Raw genomic sequence first — 12,039 nt, 5'->3', positions numbered from 1 at the left:
GCAGTACAGGATGGATCTTTGGAAGTCCTCTGCATTATTTGGGAGCCAGGTCTTTGAAGAAAAGGACAGTGTATGGCGCCTTCTTAACAAAGGCAGTCTCGCATGCGCAGAGGGCAGCTCTACTATATGCACCTCTTTCGGACTATTTGTTCCCTTCTAAGTTAGTGAAGGACGTAGCTCACTCTTTAACTGAGAAGGCGACACAGGATCTTCTGACGCAGTCAGCTAGAAAGAAGAAACCTGCTTTAGTGTCGGACAAGAAAGAACCTAGCACTTCTAGGCAGCCCTTTCGAGGTGGTCCGATCTCCAGACCTCCCGCAAGAAGGAAGGCTCCAGAGAGAAGAGGTAGGTCCGCCTTTCGTCCCTTTAAAAAGGGCAAATGAAACATTTCTCCTCCAAACACCAGTAGGTGCCAGGCTCCTGGAATTCGTGGAAGCCTGGACACTGATAGACGCAGACGCATCTTCACTAAATATCATAAGGAAGGGATATCGTATCCCTTTCCTGAATACTCCGCCCCTAACGTCAATACCAAGGGAACTATCAGCCAAGTACAAGGATCTGTGCTGAGGGATACTCTTCGATCGATGGTGGAACAAATGTGGGACAAGAGTGCAGTAGAACTAGTACTGGATCAAAACTCCCCGGGGTTTTACAATCGCCTTTTTCTAGTGGCGAAAGCCTCGGGAGGCTGGAGACCAGTACTAGACGTCAGCGCTCTGAACAAATTTGTTCAGAAGGAGAAGTTCTCCATGGAGACTTCTGCTTCAGTCCTAGCGTCATTACGACAAGGAGATTGGATGGTGTCTCTAGATCTCCAAGACGCCTACTTTCACGTCCCGATCCACCCTTCATCGAAGAAGTACCTCCGTTTCATGACGGGGGGAAGGATCTTTCAGTTCAGAGCCTTGTGTTTCGGCCTGTCCACAGCTCCTAAGGTCTTTACAAGCCTGATGAGGAATGTGGCGAGATTTCTTCATCTCAAAGGAGTGAATGCCTCTCGATGTACCTAGACGACTGGCTCATCAGGGCCAGATCGGAGAGACAGTGTTTGGAGGACCTAAAGTTAACTCTGGATTTGACCAAGGCGTTGGGATTGCTTGTGAACCTCGAGAAGTCTCAGATGACCCCCAGACAAGACCTAGTCTATCTGGGGATTCGGATGGATTCTCGGGGTTTTCGAGTTTTTCCTTCGCAAGAGAGAACCGCAAAAGGTTTTTGAGGAAATAAACCTCTCTCTTCTTAGAGAAGCAAAGCAAACGTCAGCGAGGGAATGGTTGAAGGCCTTCCCGGGGAACGCTTTCCTCGCTGGAACAATTCTTCCCTCTCGGAAGACTTCATATCCGTCCACTTCAATTCTTCCTCAAGAAGTCTTGGAGCTGGAAAAACGGACAACTGTCGGACGTTTTTCCCATTCCAGTGGAGGTAAAAGGCACACCTACAGTGGTGGTTGCTGCCTCTGGAAAGAGAAACAAAGGGATCTCTCTAAGATCACAGAACCCAGACCTAGTGTTGTTCTCCGACGCGTCGGAGACGGGTTGGGGAGCGACATTAGGCTCGGAGGAAGTGTCAGGCACCTGGGAACCAGCACAGGTGTCCTGGCACATAATTGCAAAGAGCTCTTCGCCGTTACACCTGGCTTTGAAGAGCCTAGAACCTCTGTGAGACAAGGTAGTACAAGTAAAGTAGACAACACCACCGCACTTGCCTACATTCGGAAACAGGGAGGGACACTCCTCGTTCCTTTACGAACTCACCGAGGGACCTATTACTTTTTTTTGGACGTCTCACAGGAACTCTCCCTGCTGACAAGGTTCGTACAGGGAGTAAGGAATGTGAGGGCGGACAGGCTCAGCAGGAGGAACCAGGTCCTTCATACAGAATGGACTCTGCACGAGGAAGTGTGTCGCGATCTTGGTCTCTGGGGAACTCCTCATGTTCTATTCGCAACATACATTTCAAAAAGGCTCCCAGTGTTTTGCTCGGTCGTGGAAGACCCAAGAGCAATTATGGTAGACGCCTTCCTGCTAAACTGGTCTCGAGTGGACGTGTACGCTTTTCCCCATTCAAAATCCTGGGGTTAGTATTGAAAAAGTTTGTGGCGTCAAAGAGACGAGGATGACCTTAATAGCCCCCTTTTGGCCGGCCCAGGAATGGTTCACGGAGGTGGTAGAGTGGATCGTAGACTTTCCAAGATCCCTACCAGGAAGGACGGATCTTCTCAAACCCAAACCACACTTCAGAGGTACCATCAAAACCTCCCCGCTCTCGCTCTGACTGCCTTTCGACTATCGAAAGATTGTCAGAGCGAGAGCTTTTCTCGCGAAGAGTGGCAAGCGCGATCGCGAGAGCTCGCAGACCTCCACTTCGAAAGTATACCAGTCGAAGTGGGAGGTCTTTAGAAGGTGGTGTAGAGCCAAGAAGTTGTCCTCCTCTCTACCTCTATAGCGGTAAATTGCTGATTTCTTGCTATTCCTGAGAGTAAAATCGCATCTAGCCGTATCCACAATAAAGGATACAGGAGTATGCTCTCGGCTGTATTCAGGAACAGAGGTTTAGATCTGGCAAATAACAAAGATCTCCACGATCTCATAAGATCTTTTGAGACGTCAAAGTCTAAGGAACCAGTACCTCCGAACTGGAACTTGGACGTAGTCCTCAAATATCTGTCTTCGGATAGATTCGAGCCTCCACATCAGGCATCATTTAGAGACGTAACTAGAAAATGCCTATTTCTTTTATCGTTAGCGACGGCAAAAAGAATTAGTGAGTTACAAGCTCTGCAGGATAAAGTAGGATTCAAGGGAGACTCGGCGATTGCTCGTTTAAGACTCTGTTTTTAGCGAAAAACGAGAATCCCACGAATCCCTGGCCTAGTCATTCGAAATCAAAGGAGGAAATGTCTAGTCTCGTAGGCAGAGAAGCAGAGAGGTCTCTATGCCCTGTTAGAGCTCTGAAGTTCTATCTTCAGAGGAAGCGTCAGTTGGGAGGCTCTAGACAAGGTCTTTGGTGGTTTGTGCGCGGTAAAAGACCCCACAAGACTGATGTCAAAGAAACGCTCTAGCGTTCTTTGTAAGAAAAAACGTCATTACGGACGCTCACAAGGTCTGTCCGGACGAACAATTACAACTTCTGAGGGTAAAAGCTCATGAAGTACGAGCGGTTGCGACGTCTCTCTCGTTTTATAAGAATATGTCGCTTAAAAACATATTAGATACGACATATTGGAGATGCAACTCGGTATTTGCATCTCATTACTTGAAAGACGTGCGTGTGACGTATGAGAAGTGCTTTTCTCTAGGTCCTATCGTATCGGCAGATACGATTCTGGGTACGGGAGCCGACACCAATCCTTAAATGTATATACTGGTTCTTCTGTTTTGGATATGGTCGAGAACTCTTCGAACAATGGAGGATTCAGGCTCGCACGGGCGGCCGTCTATGTTGTTCATAAGAGAATTCTCGTCATATCCAATTAGTTGAGTATAATTTTTTTGAAAAATTATGTATGTGTGCGTAGTGGTTTTTGAGTTACGGTTGTTGTGACGAGTTCGGGGATAACTCGTAACAATCCTTAGTTCTAACACATGGTTAGGATCAGGTGGTCGGGATTGGTTGTGTGCTCCTTCATAAGGTGTATTGTCATATAAGTGGATCAGCACCCATTGACAAAGTCCTTTTCGGCTCTGCTGAGTAAGTGGGTAAGACCCCATCGGCAGACCCACAAGAACTCTTGGCCATAGATCACATATCTCGCTAAAGTTTCTTGAGTGATGCAGACTACTGGGCAAACACCCACCAAGTCTACCACCTATCAGGTAGGAACCAAGGTTTTATTTATACCTACAACATATGTTGTTTACCTGTCTATTCCATATAGTAGCTGTCTCTTACCCTCCACCGAAGGGTGCCAATCAGCTATGTATATATCTGACAGGTAAGTTGATTGTATGAAAATGATATTGTTATGTTACAATAAAGTTTCATACATACTTACCTGGCAGATATATACAATTAAAGGCCCACCCAGCCTCCCCGCAGGAGACAGGTGGAAGAGAGAAAATATGATAGAAAACGGGGATGGTTCCTAGTCCTGCCACCCAGGGCAGGCCGGTAGATCACCTGACCTACCTGTAGCGAGTGGCGCGAAATTTGAATTTCTGTCGGGGACGACGGAGTCTTAGCTATGTATATATCTGCCAGGTAAGTATGTATGAAACTTTATTGTAACATAACAATATCATTTTTCCTAACTATACAAACCTGAGGTCCTTTTACAATAGGAAGGTACTAGCGGCAGCTGGATAGGTCGTAAGCTTTCGAACAAGGGGTTCGGTAGTTAACTGCTTGTCCGACCAGGCGCGCGCGCGCGACTGGGAGGTAAACAAATCACTTTTGCTATTGGCCCAAGCCAAAAAACTGCAGAGTGAGGGGTGGCATGAGGTGGGACTATGTGTAAAAGGACCTCAGGTTTTGTATAGTTAGGAAAAACATGCAATTTTGGACAAATTGTCATTTGTTCCGACACGGCATACAAACCTTCGGTCCTTTTACAATAGGAAGACTCACTTCTTGGTGGGAGGAATCTGAGTCTTTTGTGAACAGACTGGTGTTCGCCCAACCTTGGAATGCCTCCCTGGTCGTAAGAGCGAGGGAGGGATCCAAGCCTCTGTCCGATTGATCGGGGTGTGCACCGCAGGATCAATGGTCAGACCTCTGGACCAAGTACTAAGAGAGAGGCAAGCGTATCTCTTCGTACCAGCAAACAAGAACAAGTTCCTATTTGCAAGAGGCAACATAAAGTTATGGTTTGTCTCTTGTTGGCATCCACTTCCCCCCCCTTGTAGAAGGTGGGTGGTGATATTCGCTCCCATCCCTAGTGAAAGGGATAGGATGGGGCTCTGTCGAGTAGCTCACCGGCATCTCGTCCTTATCCAGCAAGGCGATGACCGTATCCCTCTACCCACAGGTAGAGGGGGAGAAAAAGATAGGAAGAGAAGCCAGTCACTCTCTCATTCACTTATCTATTCTTACCGTCACACCAGGACTCGATGCTGTTCAGCCTGCTAGGGTCTGGGTTAGCTACACAACGTGTTGAGCAGCCACCAAGGTCCAAATAAGGAAAACGATCCAAGGACCTGTGGGCAATATCCAAAAGGTAGAAGGAGGTGCCAGTGGTCTGGTTGTACCAGACCCCTTGCCTTCAGTACCTGCGCCACGGAGAAGTTCTTGTGTAACCTCGAGGGAGTGTACTTCTAGGTCATCTTGGTGCTGACGAAGTCTTCAACACTCAGCCTGGGATGTCGAGTTTCTTCAGAAAGCGCGGTCACGCTTTCACAGGACAAAGCAGCATCTCCTTCGCATCGAAGGCGGTGAAGTCCATTAGGGAGGGGATTGTGAAGGACTCTAACCGATCGTCAGGAACCGAAGGGTTCAGAGTCTTCGCTACGAATTCGGTACGAAATCGAGCGTCACGAATCCCCATCCCCTGGATGCTTGACTTCGCAGGAAAAGTCATGCAATTACCTCAGAGGAAAAGAAGGGAATGGTCGTATGACCTATCCCTCTTCTCGACTTCGGTGATGTCCTGTACCCATACTGGTCTATCCGACTGCAGCGAAGTTGTTCTTCTCGGTAGTGTATAGGACACCGACACTCAATGGTGGGTGTCGATGGTATGGTACTGTGACAAGCCGTTAGGACGAAGAAAAGACTGTTATGGAACAACCGAACTAAGTCCACAGCGAAGTTCGTTAACAGACTTGGGCGCTCTGACAGCTGCCGACTGACTGCGTTCGGAGGAGGCAAGTTGTCCAAGCACCCGAGCAAGTCACGTGACCTTCGCCTTAAAAGGGTTATGCCAAGAGACTAAACAAATAATTTGTTCGTCACCGATGCCAGGAGCAAGGTGATGACTCTCTAAGGCATGTGCCCAACAGGCGAAAGTCAATTGCCTTCTAGAGCCGAGGTCCCTGATGGCAAGATATCTCATAGTATAGTTGATTCTCGGCTAAGGAGAAACAACACTATGTGTCGTTGAAGACGAGGGTGTACAGAAAAATGCAACCTACGTCTTCACAGCTGAACCGAGAAGGAATTCTCAAGATTCTGAACCTGTGCTACAAGACTGAGAACGCAACACTATTCATTGCTGTCCGGTGAATGACGAGGGTTGTACCGAAAATGCAAACCTACGTCTTCTACAGCTGAACCGAGAGAAGGATTCTCAAGATCTGAACCTGTGCTACAAAGACTGAGAACGCTAACCACTATTCATTGCTGTCCGGTGAGGATCGTAGTTGCAATAAAAGCGGAGCGCTTTTCAGTAATGAAGACAGGGAAAACTACTGCCTGAAGAACTGCTTCTCATGGGCTGAAACATTTGGAAGTAGAGCTGTCAGGTCGGAGAGTAGGCGATGTCTTCTGACATATCTGTTAATTCGGGGCGAGCAATGAATAATTGCACACCTACGAATACGAGATATTTTGAAGACAAACTCAGATGTCTGCAAAAATCATTCGCATTATCGCGGTGCGATGCAGCGGGTGACTAGTACAGACTTCTGTTACCGTGGCGGTAAACAGAAAAGATGAAAGAGTCCAAGAGATATCTCTGTTGAAAATTCTCGCAATTGGTCGAAGGCGATGAAAGTCGAGCGTCACAGCAGTAGATGGTCCTTCATTATTGCGAGAATCCCCGTTAATCAGAGACCTAAGTCCATGATTGTTGGGCAGAGATACGGTTCGGTAGTCAATCAAACCAGGGGAGAGAGAGACGTAACCGACCGCATCTCCGAGACCTAGCTGATACTGAGCCGCTATCAGGCAGTTCAATACGCAGTAGCTCTCGGTGACTCGTCATCCTGAGTTGCCAGGTAATCCATTATTCCACGAAGGAATGCGTTCGGCTAGAACCATCGAGCATAAAGAATACGCTCGAGCAATTATATTTAACCGAAACGGATTTCGGTAAATACAAAAGCTGATTTGGTGTTGTCATGACAATACCAAGTATCTAAAATCGAAACTGATAACTGCTGGGAGGTTGCAGGCAACCCCGAGTTGCAGTTCAGTTAAGATACAATTCGTCTCGGTCACAAACCGTAGAGTAACTACGGTATGTGCCTACCCCCGGACAATTCAACTGTTAAAAGAATCATGTCGCGAGGGTAATATACGTAGTATTATTTGTAGGTTCGTACCACGACCTCCATCCTAAATTCTTTCCTCTCGAGGAATGAGAATAAGATTGGAGATCGACGCCTTCGTTCTCTAGTCAAGAGAGTGAAGGAGAAGTCTTTCCCAAAGGAAAGCTTCAATGGTGAACAGAATACCGAAAACGATAGTTCAAGCCAAACTGGAAGTTCCCGTCCGTTCTTCTCTATTCCAGGTTAATCGCCTACTGTGAGATACTCTTCTTTCAGCAGCAGTCTTCTTCCAAATGCTAGAAATTACAGGAATTCGAGCATAAGTGAGGTTCCCGATTATCGTGTAACAATTATCGGGGATTCTCGCTCACTTTGGACCGTGGTCTCGCCTAAGTGTTTGGAGATCGTAAAAAACTCGAACACTCTGAGTGCGCTAGAAATTCCGTAGAATTCTAAGCACTCGCGAAACCCCCCACCGAATTCGTCAAACGATATCGGCTGGTGATCCTCATCGATTCCCGTAGAAATCGAGAAAGGGGCAGGATCCCTCCTCAACGACCGGGGCGGGGTTACGTCAGGTAGGACCCGAAGGTCCCCCCGGATAGCGCAGCCCCTAACGTGGGATCTACAGAGAAATCTCTGTAGGATCCCTCCCCTTTCCCTCGTAGCCGAAGGAGAGAGGGAATGGGGGAGGAATGGATACTGGCTCGCCTTCCCAGCGGAACTAGCAGTTGGAGAAGAAAAGGAGCAGCCATCGCCTTACGGCGATGGCCTCTCAGAGCCTGGGAAAACGTATCGTCAGGAGAAAACGTTTTCCAGAGGAGGGTTACGAACTCATACTGTAGGTAAGGGTCTGCCGCCACTGTGAACGTCGTCTGGGTGGGGCTGGATCGACACTGACAGGAGAGAGCCGATACCGTCCTCCGACTCATTCCAGTCCTCGTCGAGGTCGAAACCTCAGGAGGACCGAAGGGGTATTCAATACGGTGTCCGAAGACACGTTAGAAACGCCTCTGTCGCAGTAGAGGAAGGTGAAGTAGCTTGTTCGACCGGCCAGAACTGAGAGAGCCTTCTTGTCCGGAGACGAGAGACTACCTGGTTCAAAAACACAGTCGGCAGGCCAGAACTGAGAGAGCCTTCTTGTCCGGAGACGAGAGACTACCTGGGTTTCAACAACAGTCGGCAAGCTCGATCGCGGCAGACCCACCGTCGATTTGGGTTCCCTCTCGGGCCCCAAAACGACTCGAGCCGAGACGTGGCTCTGCTGGTGGGAGCGGCGATCCTTCCCCGAGGTCGTTGTGCTGACGAATCAGCGCCATAACCTCGGCAAAGTTCCTCTGGATCTCGGAAGTCACAGCATCTTGCAGAGTGGGGACCGTTAAGCCCTTCGAACAAGAGCATATTCCGGGAGAAACCTTCCTCCTAAGAAGGGGAACAGCGACAGCCCTCTCGGTCTTCTCCATCCACTTGCGCATACGTCCTGGCCGGTCCAAGAACCGTGCCTGGCACGTAGGGCGTCGTGGTGGGATCATGAGGGGCGCACCCCTCACGATCACTCCTCAATACCTCGCTCCTCCCGGTGTAACCCGAGGAGGTGAAGGTACGGGAGAGGCAGACCTGACGCTCCCTCCTCGCTCGCAGTCGCTTTCAGAACCAGCAGGCTTGGAGGGCTGCAGGCGATCGTCAACCCGCGGTGGCGATCGAGCTGCAGGCCTGGCCGAACCGTCTCGCTGTGGAGAACGGCTGGGACTGAGCACAGCGGCCCGATCTCGAGTGTCAGAAGAGCTGGTGCTGGTTGCCGTACCCGATCGCTCTCTGTGAGAGCGACGGTCAGGCGACCTGCAGGCTCCACTGTCACAGTGAGACCGGTGCTTGTCCTCACGGCACGTCACGTCGCTGGTCCAGCCGTGGCTGGCACCGGCGAACGGGAGGACCTCTTCCCAGCCTCAGCCTGTGGCCGGTCGTGGACCGTCACGTCCCGGGTAGCCAGCTGGTCGCCGCGAGAGCGAGAGCTGGTCTGGTGAGAGTCGCGTGAGCGGCTGTCACCAGTCTTCCGCCCCCGTGCCGTGAACCTGACGCTGAGCGGACTCAGAGGTCTGGTTCCTGGCTGCACAGTCGCTGGTAGGCGACCGTACACTCGGTACCTCCCGCGAACGAGAGGCCGAGACGGACCCTGATGCAGTGGCAGAACCACTGACACCAGGCGAGGAAGTACCGGTGTTAGCCGGTACCCCTCTGGTCCCCGTAGTCTTCTTCCTTGCGGAAGAAGAGACGGGCCCCGCTCCCGAAGGAGCAGGAGGACCAGCGGAAGGAACCCTCCCGCCCACCGAGGTGAGACGGGTCCCGAGAAGCTCCCGAGGGAGACTTCTTAGGAGGGAGGAGGCAACGTTCTTCTTCCTCGGCTGTGAAGCCTTAGAAGTCGAAGGGGAAGAGGCGGCAGCCGACGACGATGAAGAAGATGAAGACGACGACGACGACACCTTCCTCCTCTTCTTCGTCAGCTTCCTCAGGACAGACGTAAGATCTGCTATCCAGGGCGGAGCCGGGGCTGCTGTAGCCGAAGCCACAGGGCCTGGACGCACCTGTACAGACAGACCAAAGTCTGGGGTAGTACCACCACGAACAGGGACGACGTCAGCAGGTATGGGCATCTCAGGAACAGCAGGCACAGCCAGCACAGCATCAGTAGGGACAGCTAGCGCAGCAACGGCAGGGACAGCCAGCGCAGCAACTGCAGGACAGCCAGCGCAGCAAACTGCATGGACAGTCAGCCCAGAATCGGCAGGTACGGCAGGCAGCACCGGAAACACAGGAAGTGGAGCAGCAGCCAGCAACATCCTGGTACCGGCGGCAGGTCCAGGGGCGAGCTCTAGGGCAGCGGAAGTGTGGTCGCGGCAGCGCGGCAACCACGAGCGGCAGCGGCACGCCCCCCTCTCGGTACGGCGAACGGCACTTCACAGCGGCTGTAGGCAAGACTGTTACCACGTGAGGTGAGTACCGCCAGTGAGGAGGGACGTCGTCACCTGGAGCGTGGTCACCACTCCATGGGTGACCGCAGTAGGCCCAGACATAGAACCGCAGCCCCTGGACACTAGCACGCCCTGCAAATGGAAGGACGCCCATACCTCACCAAGGTCCACCCTCGTGGCAGTAGCACCTGCGGAAATAACAGTAGTAGCGATTAGTGGGGGGGAAGTCCCCTCGCGCGGGGGGGTGAGCCCTCTCCGAACGAGTGGAAGACCCCGAATACAATTGTACATCGGGCACCGAGCGCCCTCCCCCGCGCTCGACGGGTCGGGCGAGGAGAAGAACGCAGATAACCTCCCCCCCACAAGGGGAAGGGCCATCTGTGGGAGCTGAGCGGAGTCTCCGTTCCCCACCCCCGCACAGCACCCATGTACCCAACAATAATAATAAGAGCCCGAGAGCAATCGTGCCCTCGGCCCGCCCAATGCAAGGGCATAAGGATCAATTCCCTGACTGAGCGGAACTTGAACAAATAATATTGATGCAATCAATAATAAAAGGAATAAAATGAAAAAGAATCTTGCATTACGATTCACTTCACAATGAATAAGGGCTCGGATCGAGCGCATTTGCGCCCTCGGTACCGAGCGCAAGGGTAAAAGGATCCATTCCCGATTATGAATGGAAACCTTGATCCATAATGAATTGATGCAATCAAAATATATATGAAAATGAAAAAGAATACTGCGCTTGCGATTTCACTTCATACAAATAAAAGGGGAAGGATCAATTCCCGGGAAATAGCGGAAACATTGATCCAAGTAAACAATGCAATCTCAATAAAATATGAAAATGAAAAAGAACTGCACTTGCGATTTCACTTCATTCAAATAAAAAGGGGAAAGGATCAATTTCCGGGTAAGCTCGGTACTATCCATACAGAATAAGTTTTCGTGCCGAGCGCATTCGCTCGGCAACGAGCATACAGGTCAAAAAATATAAATGAAAAGAGCACTTACTTACGATTTTCATCTACACATTTCCAACAAAATATACGCTCGGAGCGAGCGCTCTCCCGCCCTCGCAACCGAGCATACACAATACGAGGATCATTTCTGGGAAAATGAATTCCCGCACTTACGCCCTTCAGTCCCGGCACTCGGGTAATTGGAGGGGCGTGGTGAAACCAAGATCCTTTAATTCACAATTGAATTCAATGGAAATAAATATGAAATGATTGTACTTACAATTCAGTTTCACTAGATAAATAGAAAAAGAAAAACACAACCATGCGAAAGCAACGACGATGAAGCGGGCAGAGAGCGATGATACACGTCCACACGCCAGCAGGCCGAAAGCAAAAGTGATTTGTTTACCTCCCAGTCGCGCGCGCGCGCCTGTCGGACAAGCAGTTAACTACCGAACCCCTTGTTCGAAAGCTTACGACCTATCCAGCTGCCGCTAGTACCTTCCTATTGTAAAAGGACCGAAGGTTTGTATGCCGTGTCGGAACAATATACGGTTTTCATTGCACTTTTAAATCAGTATTATAAAGAATTACTTTGGATATTAGAATGGTAAAAAGAAGTTAGAATTTATATTTGTGCAACATTCAAGATTTAAAATTTTTTCCATGCTTTGAAAGTTATGAACTTGCAAGAGAATTTAGCAGGAGCAATGCCTAACATTGGAAGTTCACAAAGTAAACAAAGCACACTTGCCATCCATTGACAAAAATACATGACATTTTCTATGGGGGGAGGAAATGAAGAAAATGGAAAAAAAAGAAGAAGTTAAATTGGGAAATAAGTAAGAACATTTTATACCTCCATAATATGCTAAAGGTATTATTCCTATATGTACTTTGTATGATAAGTAATAACCAAACCTCAATCATCTGGCAGTAATCTCTCATCAGTACAGG

The 12,039-nt window shown here is 49.8% G+C and overlaps 1 protein-coding gene across 1 annotated transcript in view; it reads right to left on the bottom strand.

Annotated features, from left to right (window-relative positions):
* LOC135198223 (transcription initiation factor IIA subunit 1-like) overlaps positions 1-12,039 on the bottom strand; it is a 43,749-nt gene that overhangs the window by 5,461 nt on the left and 26,249 nt on the right. The window lies entirely within an intron of this gene.

Source organism: Macrobrachium nipponense, chromosome 22, assembly GCF_015104395.2.
Source record: "Macrobrachium nipponense isolate FS-2020 chromosome 22, ASM1510439v2, whole genome shotgun sequence".
NCBI classification, from domain to species: domain Eukaryota; kingdom Metazoa; phylum Arthropoda; class Malacostraca; order Decapoda; family Palaemonidae; genus Macrobrachium; species Macrobrachium nipponense.
This window is presented reverse-complemented; position numbering and strand designations above follow the sequence as displayed.